This window comes from Mustela erminea, chromosome 1, assembly GCF_009829155.1.
Source record: "Mustela erminea isolate mMusErm1 chromosome 1, mMusErm1.Pri, whole genome shotgun sequence".
Classification (NCBI taxonomy): Eukaryota; Metazoa; Chordata; class Mammalia; order Carnivora; family Mustelidae; genus Mustela; species Mustela erminea.
The window spans coordinates 61288221-61306404 of NC_045614.1; the positions used below are offsets into that span (position 1 = coordinate 61288221).

General features: G+C 42.7%; 1 protein-coding gene across 4 annotated transcripts in view; it reads right to left on the minus strand.

The window, feature by feature from the left end:
* MYRIP (myosin VIIA and Rab interacting protein) overlaps positions 1-18184 on the minus strand; it is a 392721-nt gene extending 374537 nt beyond the window's left edge. For 2 of the 4 annotated variants that reach the window (XM_032345061.1, XM_032345144.1), the window contains exon 1: positions 17747-18184. The gene's annotated coding sequence lies outside the window, so the exon portion shown is untranslated. The other 2 variants (XM_032345567.1, XM_032345299.1) reach the window with 2 other exon arrangements.

Consider the following 18184-nt stretch of genomic DNA (forward strand, 5'->3'; position numbering starts at 1 on the left):
AATGTTTAAACTAGACTGGAGTGTACATTTTCAAAGAGAAAACAGTTTTGAATAGAAAAGCTTATAATAAAACATTGTGCTGGGCTAGGCGTTTCAAACTGTGGTTATGATCAAAGATATACAAGCAACAGCATTATAAAGAAATGTGACCCTAGATCATATCCTATTGGATAGATGACACAGGGAAGAGTAAAGATGCTCTAGGAAATTAAAAAAAAAAAAAAAACTCCAATTCAGTACCATGGCAGGAGGGCAATTATTTAATGATCTTTAACATTAGCCTGATCTGTGATGATTTAAAAAACCCAGCTATGAAGTAATACATCTTCCATCAGCAGGGGGTTCAGAGACACATGCTTTAATTAACATTAGCTACTTCGAGGATAATTAAAGGTGTGTTACAGAATTCTATAGACAAGATTACAGAACTTTGAAGCATAAGCTAACCAAAATAGCTACAGCTTTATTTTAAATAAAGTGGTTCAGCAATTTGAGAGAAGGTAGGGAGGGTAGTTTAGTTCTAAGCAGTAATGACCATGGACATTTAATTCAAATTGGATAAAAGTGAAAAGTTTTTCTTCCTTTTTTTCCTCAAAGGCCAAAGGTAACATCCTAAAAGCATAACCCAAGTGCTCCGTAATGTGGCCAGTGGTATCTGCTACAGTATCTGTCCACTGATTCTTCAGTCAACAAACACCAGTTGATTACCCACAAGTGCCCAAAGATATGACAAAGGAAAACTGAGACATAAAGCCTGCAGCCCTTCTCTTCATTTCCAGACAGCAGTGACAGACCCCCTCTTAGGAGGTCTCTGTGGTGTGTTCCCATTTGCCCCAGATGGGGCACCTCTCCTGTACCGTCTCTTTTTTTTGGAGTTCTCAGTTCTGCAAAACAGTTCTCAACCAGGAACAATGTCACAGGTGTTCATCAGAAAGCACCTCTAACCGCTGTCTGCCCCTTCTCATTCTTCTGAGTTTTTCCTTCAGAACTTTTGTGTGGTTTTCAGTATCCTCCAAAATTCCCACATAAGAAAATTTGGAAGACATGATAATGTCTTAAAAGAAAACTAATCCCAAGACACTATCAAACAAATATAATTAGTACTAACACATTGCTTCCCTGAAGTGCCATGTGTCCCACTCTTGGTGGGGACTGCTGTTGTTTTTGCCCAATTATACACAGAAGCATGTGTCTTTTTCCACTAAACCCCTCATCTCCAGTGTATTTCCATGTTAGTAGAATCCCTTTTAAGCATTATTCTTAATGGTTATATTACATTTTGTCCCATGTATATATCTATTGACCTATTCCCAGCATCATACATCTGGGTTGATTCTAATTTTGGACAGTTTCACAGAGAATGACGATACACATCTTTGTGCACAAAGGGTTTTCCACATTAAGGACTTTTCCCCTGTAGGCTAGATTCCCAGAAATGAAGTGGCTAAGTCTAAGGTTACAATACTGAGGCTCCTGAGACACATTTTTCAGACATCTGTCTGAAGGGCAGCATCTTAGCCATAATGCCACCTTCATGAGGAAAACCTGACATAGATGACAGTCTGCCTACAATGGGTCTGTCTTATTTGTACAGGCTCATTGGGGCCATCGCTCTACACTAAAATTAGGCCTTAGTTTCTATACTGAACCCCAAACCATTTTATAGATATTTTTTTAAAAAACCTGTTTTTGCTGCTGACTAGATTTTCAGTACGACCTTACCTGAGAAAGGAGTGCTATATGCCCCTAAATTGGCCATGTTACAGAGGGATGGCGTTTTCTCCAATTTTTCTGATTTTGCCATATTTATCTGATGTAAATACTAAATACTGAACACATGTCCTCCCAAGTCTCGAAAGCTTATTTCTAAGACAACTTCCAAATAATGAGTCCAAAAGGGCAAAAACATGAGCTCTCAGTCTCTGTGTTTCTGTCTGGCAATTAAGTGAATTTCTCACATGTTTTCTAACAGAAGAAATGGAAACACTCCAAGACATTCTTTTCCATTGGGAAGGTAATTATTTAAGGAGTTCTTCTATGTACCTGGAGAAGAATCTCTTGAAGAAAATTAAAGCCAGAGGGCTACAGCTATCTATCTTCTGGGTCATAGTCCAGGGATCCCCCATTCAGGAAGGAGACACTGAAACTATTTCCAGTAAAATACTGTGGTCATCTAGGCCTTTCACACTGTGGTTATACTCAAAGATATATAAGCAATAGCATTATAAAGAGACTTGATCCTAGATCATATCCTATTGGACAGACAACAAAGAGGGAGAAGAGTTGTTCTAGACAAAATTCTTGACTTGTTTCTGACCAACAGAGTGCTAGGTGCTATGCAAAATAAGTCTAACTCTTCCTGTTTAATGATATTCAATTCAGCTACGGGAAAACATTTAAATAAATTTAGAACAACTTGGGTGTGTACATGTACTTTTTAACTGTATATGTCATTAACTCTAAATATGAATCAAGTAATTCTGATGAAAATTTAGCATCCAAATTAAGATTTTCCATGACTGAAAAATACACACCAGATTTCAAAGAGTAGTATGGGGGAAAAAAGATGGTAAAACAAGGCATTAATAATTTAATTAATTATTAATAATTTTATAATCACTTAATAATAAATATTTATAATGGGTTTGTGAATTATGCCAAGAGAAATAAGTCAACCAGAAAAAGACAATTATCATATGATCTCACTCAAATGTGGAATTTAAGAAACAAAACAGAGGATCATAGGGAAAGTGAGGGAAAAATATAACAAGACAAAACCAGAGAGGGAAACAAACCATAAGAGACTTTTAATCATAGGAAACAAACGGAGGGCTGCTGAAGGGGAAGGGGTGGGGGGATGGGTTGCCTGGGGGATGGGCATTGGGGAGGGTATATGTTACAATGATACTGGACATTATATCAGACTGATGAATCACTGAACTCTACCCTTGATACTAAAATACACTATATGCTAATTAATTGAATTTAAATGAAAAATTTTTTTAAAAAAAGAGAATGGGTTTGGGGAGATCAGAGGTTCAATTTTCAAAGAGCTGATGTGGAGATAAGTATTGCATATCCAGAGAGGTCAAGTAGGTTATTCAAGGAGTTTGAGAGAGAGGTCCGGTCTGGAGGTAAATGTTTGAGGCTCACTGACATAGATGGGATTCAAAACAATGATACAAGAGCATGGTGAGGTCTGGAGGGAGAGAATATAAATAAAAAGGCAAAGCAGGGGTGCCTGGGTGGCTCAGTGGGTTAAGCCTCCGCCTTCAGCTCAAGTCATGATCTCAGGGTCATGGGATGGGACCCCACATCTGGGCGCTCTGCTCAGTGGGGAACCTGCTTCTCCCTCTCTCTCTGCCTACCTCTATGCCTACTTGTGCGCTCACTCTCTCTCTCTGTCAAATAAATAAATTAAATATTTTTTAAAAATAGGGGATCAAAGACTCAGCCATAGGGCACTCCAACATTCAGAGGTCAAGCAAATGACAAAGAAGCAGCTGAATAGAGGAGAAAGAACTACCAAGGATATGGAAGGAATTTGAGTGCATCCTCCACACCTAGGGGAAAAAGTATATCAAGGAAAAGAGGCTGACTGGCTGAGTCAAACGGTGCTAATGGAGCAAGAAGGATAAAGACAGGAGCAGCCCTTGTGTTCAGTAAACTGGGGCCCTTAGTCATTGGGCAGTTGCTGCTGAAGTTGATGAAACTGAGCTGGCAATCTGCAGGGGTGGGGTTAACAGACAATGGGAGGAGAGAATTAGCAGACAGTGAGTCTAGACAACTCTCTTTAGCAGTTTTTATATACAGGAAAGCAGAGAAACAGAGCCATAGCTAGAGGCAGAAGGGAGTTACAGAGGGAGTGTTTTCCAAGAAAGGAGAAATAACTTCTTTGTAAGCCAGTAGGAATTACCTGATAGGGAGAGAAAACTGGAAATATAGAGGGAGAATCCCTGGAGGGATACCCTTGAGTATTCAAGGCAGGTGGGCTGGGGAGTGGAGGGTCTGACTCTTAGATCCGAGCACAGATATTTCATGGTTAGTGCCAGAACACATGGCAGACTGTGTAGCTACAGATGAAGGCTGGTGGGCGATGGTAGAGTCTGTGGGAGGCCCTTCCCCCGCAGATGGCTCTAGCTTTTTCAGCGAGAGTGGCAGCAGGGACACTGTGAGAATGAAGATAGAGAGAAGGTGTGCATGTCTGAGGCAATGGGGGAATTCGAGAGGGCCAGGCCCAGAAAAGTCTCAGGCAGCTCTAAGGATCCACCCCATGTTCATGGTCACACAAGGCTAGTCGACTGCTTGTGAGTATTCCTTTGGCCTCACTCCCCAGCACTGATGCAGGCAGCAGGATGCAGAGACAGGGACTGAACCACTCTGGGTGTCTGCTGAGTGAAAAGGAGGCGGTCTGGGTTGGGTATGTGAACTGAGGGTGTAGTCCAAGGATTGATTATAGGGCACACAACGAAATACAGGCTGGAAAAGACAGTAGGAAAGGACCTCGAGGGTCCGGGGTCATGGACTGAAAGTCAGGAGATTGAGGGACTGTTGGAATTAAAGGAAGAGAGGGAGAGACTTAGAAGATGCAAGTTGCTTCTCTGAACACATGATGAATGAAAGAGATTAGGAAGAGATTGGCCATTACGGGGAATGAGTGTCCATCTATGACTATGGAAGTCAGTGGCAGGGTGGTGTGGAAGACAGAACTTGGAGCAAAGTAGGTCAAGGAACTGAGAGGCCCAGATGTTAGAAGGATCCTCTCCCTGTATATTGAAGTGCTAGGACTAAGGCAGGAGGGATGCTACAGGAAGCGGTGGAGAAGCTGGGGCTGAGGTCATCAAGAACTGAGGGGGAGTGACCCTGGAGACCAGGAGGCTGACATATAGGGGTGAAGAGCATGATGGGATGAGTCCTGGTCCATTCAAAGCAAAGTGGAGGTAGGACCACAAGTGATAAGGGGCAAGAAGGAGGGGTGTTTCAAGTTTACTCTTGACTAGGTCAGTGGAGAGCAGGAGGCCAGGGTAGACATGATCTTTAACCCAGTGTGAGGTGCTCCTTTCGGTCTTTATTGAGGAGGGGAGCAGGGCACTCCCTCAGTGAGGACACTGGAGGAAGCCCAGTGTTAGACTCACAAACACCTGTTGCCCTTTATGATACAGATGGGTAGCGCATCTGGGGAGGGGCAGCCTGAGTTCCAGAGCATGGTCGCTAACCTTGCCACTCATTTGTTCTCCTTAATAAAGAACCCAGAACTGGACTGCCAGGTCAGTCTTCTCCAACTGCTAAATTCCTGTTAATTGTGAAATTATTTTATGTAAAACATTAAATAAGTGTGTTTAATATGGTTAAGGAAATAAGAGTTTATCAAATTATAACTTCAAACAAGAAACTATAAAAATTACCACATTTATTTGAACAAGTTAATGGAAATTCAGTGAACATACTGAAAAAAAACAGAAGAGACAAAGCAGAGAAGGTAAGTGGTAAATTGGTAAACAGAGCTGAAATAATAAGCTAAAGAAAATAAAGTAAGAAAGGAATTTAAGGACACAGATGATATAGAAAGGAGGTCTAACATGCATCTGATCAAAGTTTCAGGAACAAATAATTGAGAATGGGAAGAAGACATATTCAAAGAAATAATGGCAGAGAATTTTCTAGAACACCAATTAGACAGCAATCCTCATATTTAAGAAGTCTAGTGACTCCTGGGTGGGATAATTGAAAAGAAGCCAATTACCACATACACTGTAGTGAAATTCAGAACAACACAACAACAGAAGGAATTAAAATCAGCCAGGAAGAAAAGACAGATTAATACAGAAGAACTACAATCAGATTGCTAGCTGGATTCTTCGAATGCAAAAACAGAACATGGAAAACGGTGGTATAATATTGTCAACAAATTGCACACTATGTGAAAAAAATAATTTAAAAAAAAAGGAGTTAAACCTGACTAAAACACCAGATAATGCCAACATATAAATTGAGCAGGGAGGGTGATCAGAGTTTAAGTATAAAGTCCTTGAATTGCTCAGGAGGACAGAAATTACTCTGATTCAGTTTGGATTTTATTAAAGTAAACACGAATGCCGAACTTACCATATCATAAACACTAGAAAACAGAAATTGAGTGTAAAATTTTGAATAAGTGAGGGAAGAAAATGTAATGTGGAGTAGGACAGAGGATCTAAATTATACAAAAAGCAACCAGAGAGAGAAACCAAGTATACGAAAGGTGGGACAGAGTAAAATGATAAAAATAGATCAAAATACATTAACAGTAGCACTGTAAATGAACATAACTTTCATATTAAAACATATGGGTTTAAAAAAGCAACTTTATGCTCTTTAATACAGTTTCACAAGTGAAATAAAAATATATAGCACTACTGACAGAGGGAAGCCCAGGTGGCTCAGTCAGTTAAGTGTCTGCCTTCGGCTCATGATCCCAGGGTCCTGGGATTGAGCCCCACATCAGGCTCCCTGCTCAGAGGGGAGACTACTTCTCCCTCTCCCTCTGCAACTTCCCCTGCTTGGGCTCACACACTCTCTCTGTAAAATAAATAAAACCTTAAAAAAAGAAAAAAAACTGTTGACAGGGGAAGTATTAGAAAATGATAAGACAGGCAAATACTAAGCAAAAGAAAATTGGCATAGCTCTATTAAAACAGACTTGGGGCACCTGAGTGGCTCAGTTGGTTAAGCATCTGACTCTTGATTTCAGCTGAGGTCATGATGTCAGGGTCTTGAGATCACCCCACCACAGGCTCCCCACTGAGCAGAGCATCTGCTTGAGATTCTCTCTCCCTCTGCCCCTCACCCCCTCAAATAAATAAATAATTTTTTAAATCAAAAATAAATAAAACAGACTTAAAACCAAAGAGCATTACTAGACATTAACAGGGTTGTTTCATAATATATACTGAGTAGACCCAGAATGCACCTTATTACATATTACTTCAAAATAAACAAAGCAGGGTGCCTGGGTGGCTCAGTCAGTTAAACATCTTCCTTTGGTTCAGGTCATGATCCCAGGGTCCTGGGATCAAGTCCCATGGTGAGCTCCCTGCTCAGCTGGGAGTCTGGGTTCTCTGCCACTCCCCAGGCTCCTGAGCTCTGCCTATCTGTCTGTCTCTCTCGCTCACTCTCTCTCTCTGTGTCAAATAAATAAATTTTTAAAAATTCTTTTAAATATACAAAGCAAAAATTGAATAAAGCCCAAGAAGAAACTGACCAATTCACTCCTATAAATTCCTCCCTCAATAACTGATTAATTAAGCTGCAAAAAAAATGAGTAAAGATGTAAGATCTCAATAACACAATTAACTAGCTTAAGCTAATGAACATATACTGGTCACTGCAACTAATTACTTTATTTTCAAGAAAACATAGAAATTTGCAAAAACTGACTATGTACCAGGCCATAAAACAAATCCCAATAAATTTCAAGAATTGGAATCATATAGACCACATTCTTTAATCACTATGTACTAAAATAGAAAAAGAAATGACTGAAAAGTTCTAAAATTTCTGAAAATAAAACAAAAGCATGTAAGAAACGTATAAGTCATAGAAGAAATCATAACAAAAATGTTAAAAACTTACATGTGAACAAGAAAAACACTTCAAATCAAAACTGTAGAAGACAAATATTCCTAAGGCAATACTTCAGGCAAACTTATTAGGCTAAATGCATATCTAAGTAAGAGGAAAGTCTGAAAGTTAATGAGTTAACCTTGGAAATTAAACAGATAGAAAAAGAATGAAGTCAAAGAAAGTAGAAGGAGGGAAATAATAAGGATGAGAACAGAGCTTAATAAAATAAAATACAATATCAAAATAGAGAAAAGAACACCAATCGTCAGTTCTCAGGAAAGTATGAAAAGAATCTGTACCTCTGCTGAAATTGATAAAGAGAAAAAGAGGAATGGAGCTTCTGGGGTGGTAGGAAGTGCTGGCCAACACTACAGGCATTCTTATCCCACTGTGACCCAGAAGGAACTTGGGTTTTGTGCCCAACCAAGGGCTCTCGCCCTCCTGAGAAGTGGTCTTGACTGAACACCCATAACACATCTCTGTGTCTCCCATGCATCAGTGTATGTCACTTCTTCAGGCAGCCCTTCTTTTTGGGGGAACCAATTTTAACCATCTCTCCCATTTGCCAAAGATGGCATTGGGTTTTTTGTTTCTCATTTTCTTCATTGTTTTGGATCATTTAAAGAAAAGAGAAGAGGGGAAATAACAGCATTGTATTGCCATTTACCACCAGCAGCCATCTGAAAGGAAGGAAACTGAGGCAGTAGAAGAGGAAGTGTGAGGTATCTGGAAGCTGTGGGAGAAAGGATTCAGAAATGGGAGCACAAAGGGACAGTAAGGGGATCTCCGCAGCATTCGGGCACCAGACTGTAAGACCTGCAGTCCTGGGAGAGGCACCTGACATTTACTGGACCACAAAGCTGAAAAATCGACTGGCAGATTTTTAGACTAAACAAGGATTCAATTAAAATAGCATTTAAAAAATTTTTTCTTCTAATTAGCCATAAAAGAAAGACACGAATCTTGACTACTCTAGTTACATGTCATTCTAGTAAATCCAAGACCCTAATGATCAATAAATTGCTTTGCAAAAAAAAGCAAAACAGCCAAACCACATTTATATAACACAAACATGAAAGAGCACCTACGACATCTTCTGAGTCTGGAGCTACACAGAAAAAGTGAATTGATGCTTGAGACAATGGTCTTCATCAAGAGGAGGTTAGGAAGAGGTTTGGGGCTAGAAACACTGTTTCTCCAGACTGGGAAATCTTCAGAGAAAACAGTGTAAAGAGATGGGTTGTTTTCCTTTTCTGCAGTGTAAGTATCACTTCCTGTAGTGTAGATACCTAGGCTTCCCAGCGGAGAAAATGACCCTGCACACTTTGATGTAGTTACATTTTATACCAAAAGGAAAGAACCACATAAGATGACATGGTCATCTGAGCCACAAACCAGTGTCAAAAAATTATTTGGGGACCTGGGCAAACAGCCACATCAGATCCTGAGCCATGGACCCCTCTGTCTTCCAGGCACCTGCCCTTCCTTGCATGTCTTACGTTCTTTTCTCAAGTGTCTGCTCAGTGAGATTAAATTGTCAGCCCATAGAATGGATTTGTACATCCCAGCTGCAGATCGCGTGTCTGTTGTATCTGTGGCATTATGCTGTAAATCACAGCCACAAAAGAACTTACTATACGGTGTTTTGTTTCCCCAGCTGACGATATATAAATATAGGCAAAAAATTTAACTCATAATCACTTACAGAAGGTAATGGGGGAATAGAACACATGGTTGAATACCAAACCAAAAACAGTTTTCAGATGACATTTAGGCAGTTCATCAAGCTCTTTTTATGCTCCTGACACAAATGCAGACTTGATTCTCAGAGTACACTTGAAGTGGGACAGGTTTCTCTCAGTGAAGCTTCCAGCCTGTCCCCAACCAAACTCATTGTTCAGCCTTTTCCCCACTAACCTTTTTGCGGTTTCAGGCTATTCTGGTCTTACTGTCACCAGCAACTGATCACATAAACTCTTCGGCATTAAGGTATTCATGGCACTATATCACTCTAGAGTTATTCCCCCAGCCTTCTAAATTTTACAAGATGAGGTAATGAAAAGGAACAACTATGCAGTGGCGGAACCCACCCCCTGGGATGGGGAGGCACCGTGCTGAGCAGAGGCATGATTCCTGTTCTTTTCACTAGGGTCCCATCTCCTTTTGCAGGCTATTCTGAAAAAGCACTACTAAACAGATTACCTTTTACTTCAACTCTTACCAATTCTCCTAAGCTAAGGAAATACTGATATGATGTTTATGATTTATACTTACATATAATCAGTTCTAATGGTGTAAATTTCAAAATGAAACAGTCAAAAGCCTCTGAGTTTTCTCAATGAATTTTAGGATACTCATGTACACATAAACATACATACATTTATACTTTTTCCTTTAACACCTTTGTTCCTCCTTCTCTGATATTATTGTTTCCTTGCCATGACAAATGCTCTCTGTACACGCTGCCACAGAAGTTTAAATGACCGTGACCACTCTGGGGAGCAATTTGGCACCAGGTGGTCAAGCTGTAAGTGTGTATAAAATGTGATCATGCAATCCCACTTCTACGCATATATCCTCAAGATCTTCTTTTGTTTGTGCTTAAATACATTTCAAAGATGTTTACTGCGTACATGCAATAGACAAAAAAAAATACAGAAGTAACCTCAAATCCATCATGGAGGAACAGATCTTTTAAATATGATATTTTCATAAGATGGAATGATATTTAACATTAAAATATGAACATGATTTGTATAAAACAAACTGCTCTATCAAAGACACCCAGTGATAATACAAGTTTCTTTCTTTTTTTTTTTACAGATTTCATTTATTTGTCAGAGAGAGAGAGGGAGAGAGAGCAAGCACAGGCAGAGACAGAGGGAGAAGCAGGCTCCCTGCCGAGCAAGGAGCCCAACGTAGGACTCGATCCCAGAACGCTGGGATCATGACCCGAGCTGAAGGCAGCTGCTCAACCAACTGAGCCACCCAGATGTCCCTACAAGTTTCTTTTACAGAAAGTAAAAGAGGGGCACCTGAGTGGCTCAGTCGGTTAAGTATCTGCCTTCAGCTCAGGTCATGATCCTAGGGTCCTGGGATGGAGTCCTGCTTTGGGCTTCCTGCTCAGCTACAGTCAGGTTACCTTCTCTCTCTGCCCCACCCCTGTTCATGCTCTCTTTCTCACAAATAAATAAATAAAATCTTTTAAAAGGAAGGAAGGAGGATTGGAAGGAAGGAAGGAGAGAGAGGAAGGGAGAGAAAAGCAACCGTCATGGAAAACTTTATAGGGAAGTCTACTATGAAGAACCAATAAACATGAAGATATGTTCTGCCTTGCTAGAAACAAAACAAAACAAAATAAAAAACAAAAGAGTCTTGGGGGCACCTTCGTGGCTCAGTCGTTAGGCACTGCCTTCAGCTAAGGTCATGATGGTCCCCATGTCAGAATCCCTGCTCAGCAGGAAGCCTGCTTCTCCCTCCCACTTCCGCTGCTTGTGTTCTTCCCTCTCTTGCTGAGTCTCTGTGAAATGAATAAATAAAATCTTAAAAAAAAAACAAAACAAGAGTCTTTGTGAAACTGGAAATGATGATGAATAATCGTGTTTAATGCTGGCAAGGCATGGGGATCTGGCACATTTGTACATGATTAAATAGCAAAATGAATTTATAAACTTTCCTAGAGGGTTTTTTGGCAATATGTATAAAAAATTTAAGGAAAAGTAAACAACTTTCAACAAAGTAATTCATGCTAAGGAAACAAACATGTATAGTAGGATGAAGTTACAATAGCGTAAAGTACTTAATGTTTTAAAGAACGATTTTGTTGAATAAATTATGGTACCTGAAAGAAACGAGTTATGAGGAGGACAAAAATAATGTCACAGAAGAACAATCACTGACATTAACATTACTTCTATGTTGTTGAGTTTAAAAAATGATATTAGAGGTGTTTAAAAAATCACATTCAAATGGTCCTTATTATTCAAGAGATTATTCAAGATATTATTTAAGGGGCGCCTGGGTGGCTCAATGGGTTGAAGCCTCTGCCTTCGGCTCAGGTCATGATCCCAGGGTCCTGGGATCGAGCCCCGCATCAAGCTCTCTCCGCGGAGAGCCTGCTTCCTCCTCTCTCTCTGCCTGTCTCTCTGCCTACTTGTGATCTGTCTGTCAAATAAATAAATAAAATCTTAAAAAAAAAAAGATATTATTTAAGATATCAGGAAAGTGTTACTGAAAGTGAATCCACTTGAAATGGAGATCAAAATTTCACAGCAAATAATGGAAAATTAGAAGTTTTGATTAACACTATATTTGAAAAAAATAAGAAAATGTGTTTTATTTGATATTTCACCAAATTTTTGATACCAGTATTTTTCATGGAAAGGGGTATTTAGGAGGGATCCTAAAATTCATGTTGAAGCCTAAGGTATCAAAGATAACCAAGATAATTTTTTGAAGAAAAAGGCTAAGAAGAAAAGAATTATTATAAAGCTTTAATAATTCAGTGAAATGGTATTAGCTCAGGAATCACAAAGAGATGAATAGAAAAAAGCAGCATTCAGAAACAGATACAAAAACATAAGAGAAATTGATATATGACAGAGATGGCAACAAAATAAGTGAGAAAATAGGTACCTATTCATTAAATGTTAATGGGAGAAGTGGTTTTCTGTATGCAAAACAATTAGATCCCTGCCTCACACAACACAGAAATATAAATTTCAGGTAAGTATAAGATTTGAAAGTTGTTTTTTTGTTGTTGTTGTTGTTTTAATTTTGTTTATTTATTTGACAGACAGAGATCACAAGTAGGCAGAGGCAGGCAGAGAGAGAGAGGAAGAAGCAGGCTCCCTGCTAAGCAGAGAGCCCGATGTGGGACTCAATCCCAGGACCCTGGGATCATGACCTGAGCTGAAGGCAGAGGCTTTAACCCACTGAGCCACCCAGGTGCCCCCAAGATTTGAAAGTTTTATCTGGGAAAAGCAGCAATGTACAGAAAAGAAACTCTGAAAACCAAACTATATATTTTTAGCAATCTCTAAGCGAGGGGTGCCTGGCTGGCTCAGTGGGTAAAACATGTGACTTCTGATCTCACGGTAGTGAGTTCAAGCCCCACACTGGGTGTAGTGATTGCTTAAAAACAAAATCTTTAAAAAACAAACAAAAAACCGCTACAGGAAATGCAAGTAAAAAAGCAGTAAAACACATTTCATGCTTATCAGATGAACCAAAATTAAAACATCTGATGGCACAAAGTAATGGGGATACAAGGAGCTTCAGGACAGTGATAGTAGGAGTAAAAAGTGGCCCAACAACTACAGAGGACAATCTCCAAAACCCAGCAACAGATAGATGTTGATATAAGCATATCCTCCTACCCAGTTATTCTACGTCTGGGGATATAAATCCTAAACACACATACACTTGCATAAGACCTTATCAAGGATATTCCCTGCAATATTTTTCATAACAGCAAAATGTAAAAACATCTTTTTGTCCATCAATGATGCATATTCAAACTCTGGTATACCAAACAAGGAAATATTATGTCAAAATGTATAAACTAAACTTATGATTATCAACAAATGTTATCAACATATGTTTAAAAACAATGTGGGGTGAAAAAAAGCAAATTACAAAAACAAATAACAGACCTCCATTTACATAAAATTTTAAACATAAAATAAGACTACACATTCTGGTGGGCCCACGCTCAGTCCCAATGTTGCAGGTTGCAGGGACTCAATCCCAAACTCTCATCCTTCACTGTCTGGATTTCCCTCTTGCTCGGCAGGAAGTTTCTACTTAATGGCAGTCCCATACTTTGCCCTAAGTAGCTACTACATGCAAGGCTCTCTACCAGATGTCAGGGAAGACAGAAGAAGAATGGTGCAAAGCTCCTCTCACCCCTCATAAGGGCACACAACTCAGCTGGGGAAGTCGTCTGGGAGACTTGGCACTCAGTTCTTGCTCTGGCTCACATAATGTAAAACTCAGAAAGAATGCTTCCAGGCCCAGTTCCTTCATCCTGAAAATGGGAAAGCCACCCTCCTCCCGTGATGAAGATTAACTGAATATACATATGTAGGGTCCAGCACATGGCAAGTATACAGCAGTCTCGGCAACCACAGTCATGGCAGCCAGCACACGAATACAATCTTCTAAGCAGCATCTCCGTCACACCGACGGTAAAAAGAAAAGGCACTGAATGGGTCTGCTTGGCCCTCTCCACAGCCGGATACAACAGCCCCCACCCTGTGGTCTCCCCTTGGGACTTGGCCCCCACCCTGTGGAACACAGAGGGCATTTCATGGGGCAGCAATTTGGCTACACCCACGCCTCTTTATTTTTCCAAGTTCACCACGGACAGTGCTCTGGAAAATAGCAACCTGCCTCAGGAAAGAGAACTCCTTCTCTCACACCTTTGGGAGAATTCTGGGGGACGAAAATCACAACACACCTAAGCTAGATTCTCAGCCAATTCTCTTTAAAGTTCCAAGAACACAGATGCCTGGGTGGCTCAGTGGGTTAAGCATCTGCCTTCGGCTCAGGTCATGATCCCAGGGTCCTGGGATGGAGCCCCACATCAGGCTCCCTGCTCTGCAGGAAGACAGCTTCTCTGTCTCCCACTCCCCCTGCTTGTGTTCCCTCCCTCACTGTGTATCTCTTTGTCAAATAAATAAACAAAATTTTTTAAAATGAAATAAAATAAAATTCCAAGGACATGCCGCAGTTCCATACTATCCAAGAAAGGGCAACAATGTCTCAGCTACCCATTCTCCAACACACAGGTGCCTCCGACCCACAAGGCACCCTCCTGAAAAGCTGGGACAGGGTTCGATCCATGGGCTTAGTGTAGCAGGTACCAGGGGCGAAACTTACCTGCCAAACATGGGAAAAACCACAGTGTTTGGAAATCATTTCTGGAGATGCCAAACTGTTGGATTTTAATTCCTGGGACTGCTTCCCCTGGACTTGGGAAAGAATGCTGGGTATTGCTGGTCTCCAGCCAACATGGTGCCACCATGTGGCAATAGCATAAACAGTTTATAAATCACTAAGCCTTGACATTCTTAGATCCTCTATCAGTTTTTTATTTTGAGAAATTCAAAACATTCCCATTTTTACGTTTCCGATGGGAATTCATTCAAATTTTCTATGTATACTTTACCATGACACTATTTCAGACTTGCATTTTACAAATACATTCTGGTGAATAAACTGGCTTCAATTTATCAATATCAGCTTGATGTATCTGGGGTCTGGCTTGCTTCACCGCCCAAGAACCTATTGAGGGGAAGGGAGGAGACAACAGGTGTAGACTCCACCCAGCTCCTAAGACCAAATACTTCCTCCTAGATTTCTGGACTGGCTTACCTACAACTACCTTTGGTTTGCATACATTAAAAGAGGAGGTAGAAAATCATCAAGCAGTTTCATTTTAGCTCTGAAACTAAACTGGTGAAAGAAATGATAATAGGAATAAAAATAAAACTCGCCTGACAAAGCAGGATGATGATTACCCTTGGGGGACAGTACCTATAGAGGACGGGGGAGAGTGGGAATATTCCAGGTCTTATTCTGGGCACTGTTTACACAGGGGTGTTCAATTTGTGAAAATCCAGAGTGTTCACTTCATATCTATGCCATTTTCTGTCATTATGTCATAGCTTAATATAATATTAAAACAAAGCCACCAAGTTCTGATCACTTGTCCCTCTTTAACTTGCCTTTGGGACAAAAGGCTGTGCAGATACAAAACTAAGAACAGGGAATGCATGTTTCTCTCAGTTATTTCAGTCTTTGTCATTTGATTTCTCCAAAGGCCAAGGCCACAAATGCTCTCCTTTTGCCCCTTTGGAAGGAGAGGAAGGAGAAAGGACACAATCTAGACCACTGTGAGTTTACATCACTGGACCTGGCTAATACTTCACTTTTCCAAAAATGAGCAGACTCTGGAGCAGGCAACTGCCCCTCCCCTTCCCCCTCTACACGAAACCAAGGCCACAAAGATATCCAGGTCTCCACAGAGACACACTTCAGCTCCACAGAGACAACCACCCCACATACACACACACACACAGACACAGTGCCTCACCACCACCAGAGACAGCCCAAACCCCACAGAGACAGCTAGCTTCCAGCCCACACACCACAGATGGGGTAAGGGGACATTGTGAGAGATGTGGCTACCCATGCACAGGTAAGGAACAGCAACTGGAAGATGAAATGTAGTATTTTCAAAGTCTTACCAAACTAAATTTCTCTGGAAAGATTTTTAGATCTAGTAAGGTCCAGAGACTGCTGTTAAAAAAATTTTTTTTCTTGAAATCACCTCCACTTCTACCTACAGCTCAGGTTGTCTGGAACATCTTCCTTCTGCTTCCACCTCTACCATGTTCCCTGAACCCCAACTGCCTTGGGAAGACTAAAAAGCAGGGATTCTTCTGTTTTATAGATTTTTTTTAAAATGAGGCTCATAGCGCCTGGCTGGCTCAGTCCAGTGGTTTAACTGGACTCTTGATCTTGGGGTCCTCAGTTCAAGCCTCACCTTGGACACAGAGATTACTTAAAAAAAAAAAAGAAAGAAAAGAAAAAACAGTTGAGGTCCGAAGATGTTTGTCAGACATCACAAAATTATCCAAGTAAATATCTGATCACTGAGTTAGGGCGAGGTAGCCTAAGTTGAAGGGACAGAATAACAATGTCAAAAGAGGGGGATGACTTTGTCTCCAGTCCAAAGCTCTGAGAACCACCCACAGACCCACAGGAGCTGCCACAAAAGAGCTGGAGTAAACTATTCACATCCGTCAACAGTTACACATTCTGCGACTGGACTCCACCCTCCCCAGGAAAAGTGCCACAAACCCAGATCTGGGGACAGGGAGTAGGGCCGGCAGGATGAAGCCAGACTCAAGACACTTTCTTAGAGCTAATGAGAGTCAATGTTGACTAAGCCAAGAGCAGAGCGCACACGCTTCTCTTACGAAGTCCTAAGGCCCAAACTGGTGTGTACAGTTAATCTCTCCCATACTTATCCTCGGGAACAGGGCTTATTTGGGAGAAGGAAACAGAGCAGGATGGATCTAAAAGCAGGCACCTAGTTGGGCGCCTGGGTGGCTCAGTGGGTTAAGCCGCTGCCTTCGGCTCAGGTCATGATCTCAGGGTCCTGGGATCGAGTCCCACATCGGGCTCTCTGCTCGGCAGGGAGCCTGCTTCCTCCTCTCTCTCTCTGCTTTCCTCTCTGCCTACTTGTGATTTCTGTCTGTCAAATAAATAAATAAAATCTTTAAAAAAAAAATAAAATAAAAAATAAAAGCAGGCACCTAGCAAATTCCCCTACCCTGCCGAGATGTTAGCAAATTAAATGACTGAGATTGGAGAGGATGCTGCAAATGCTGCAGGTCCAGGGGTCCCAGCCGCAGAAGCGCTCGGCTCACCCCAAAGGTCCTTCGCAGATACCCCTCAAACCTCTGTAGGGTCCCTTGAGGTCGGCTCCCGACCTCTCCAAATTTGGCAAAGTTAGGGGGAAGGAATTATTTAAAGGAGACGGGGATGAAGCTAAATGACCATCTATCTGCAACAGCGCGCCCCTACCCAAGCAGTCCGCGGACCTAGCCAGACGCGACCCACTAGGGTTCTTACTCCGCGCACCGGCCATGACCTTGAGCGAGTCCTGATTAGTCCCATTTTACAGAAATTAAGAGTCGGAAAGAGTCAAGTCCGCCGCGCTGGGCTGCTCCGGGGTGCTTACCCGATGGTTCCAGGCGCCCTGCCCGTGCGCCTGCAGCGTAGTAGGTGCGCGGTGAACCGCAGCCCAGGAGCTACGTGGCCAGTGAGGAACGCCAGACGCGAGGGAAACGCAGAGTCGAGCTCCAGCCGCGTCCAAGGGAGAAAGGGGCGGTTCCGACTCTGCGACGATCCTCGAGCAAGTTCAAGGACTCCCACCCCCGCCCCCAAGCCCCTCCGCAGAGGCAGACCGGCCGTGCCCAGAGGCCCTCGCTCAGGACTCGCACGGGTGTGTATGGGCGGGCGGGGGGGTGGGGGACGTGAGAGACCCCCTCCACACACCCACCCCCGAAGTTGCGGCAACGCAACCGGGAGAGTGGCGCAAAGCTGCCAGAGAGGAGGGGACCGTACTCACAAGGGGTGGCCGGGATGGAGCAGTTCCGTGGCCGGGGTCATCGATGGCGGCCACCGCACTTCAGGACGCCTGGGGTACCTGCCGCAGCAGAGCGGCGCGGTGCGTGGATGAGCGAGCTTCGAGCAGCGAGGCAGGGGCGCGGGTCTGTCGGCGCGCCGGATCTAAGCTGCAGCGCCCTGGGGGCTTGGCCGCCAGAACCGCAGCCGCAGCGGGAGCCGGGGAGCGGGCAAAAGGCGGGGAGCGCGGCGGTGGCAGCGGCTGCGAGGGAGGCGCCCGCGCCGCAGGCAGCTGGGGCCAGCCTGGCCGCAGCGGCCGCCGACACCTGCTGGCCCGGCCCACGGCCAATCAGAGGTGCCCGGGGCGGGGACGCGTGCGGAGGCGGGGGGGGAACGCCAGCGGGGCGCCCGGCCAGAGAGGCGGTGCGCGCTCGCGCCTGCG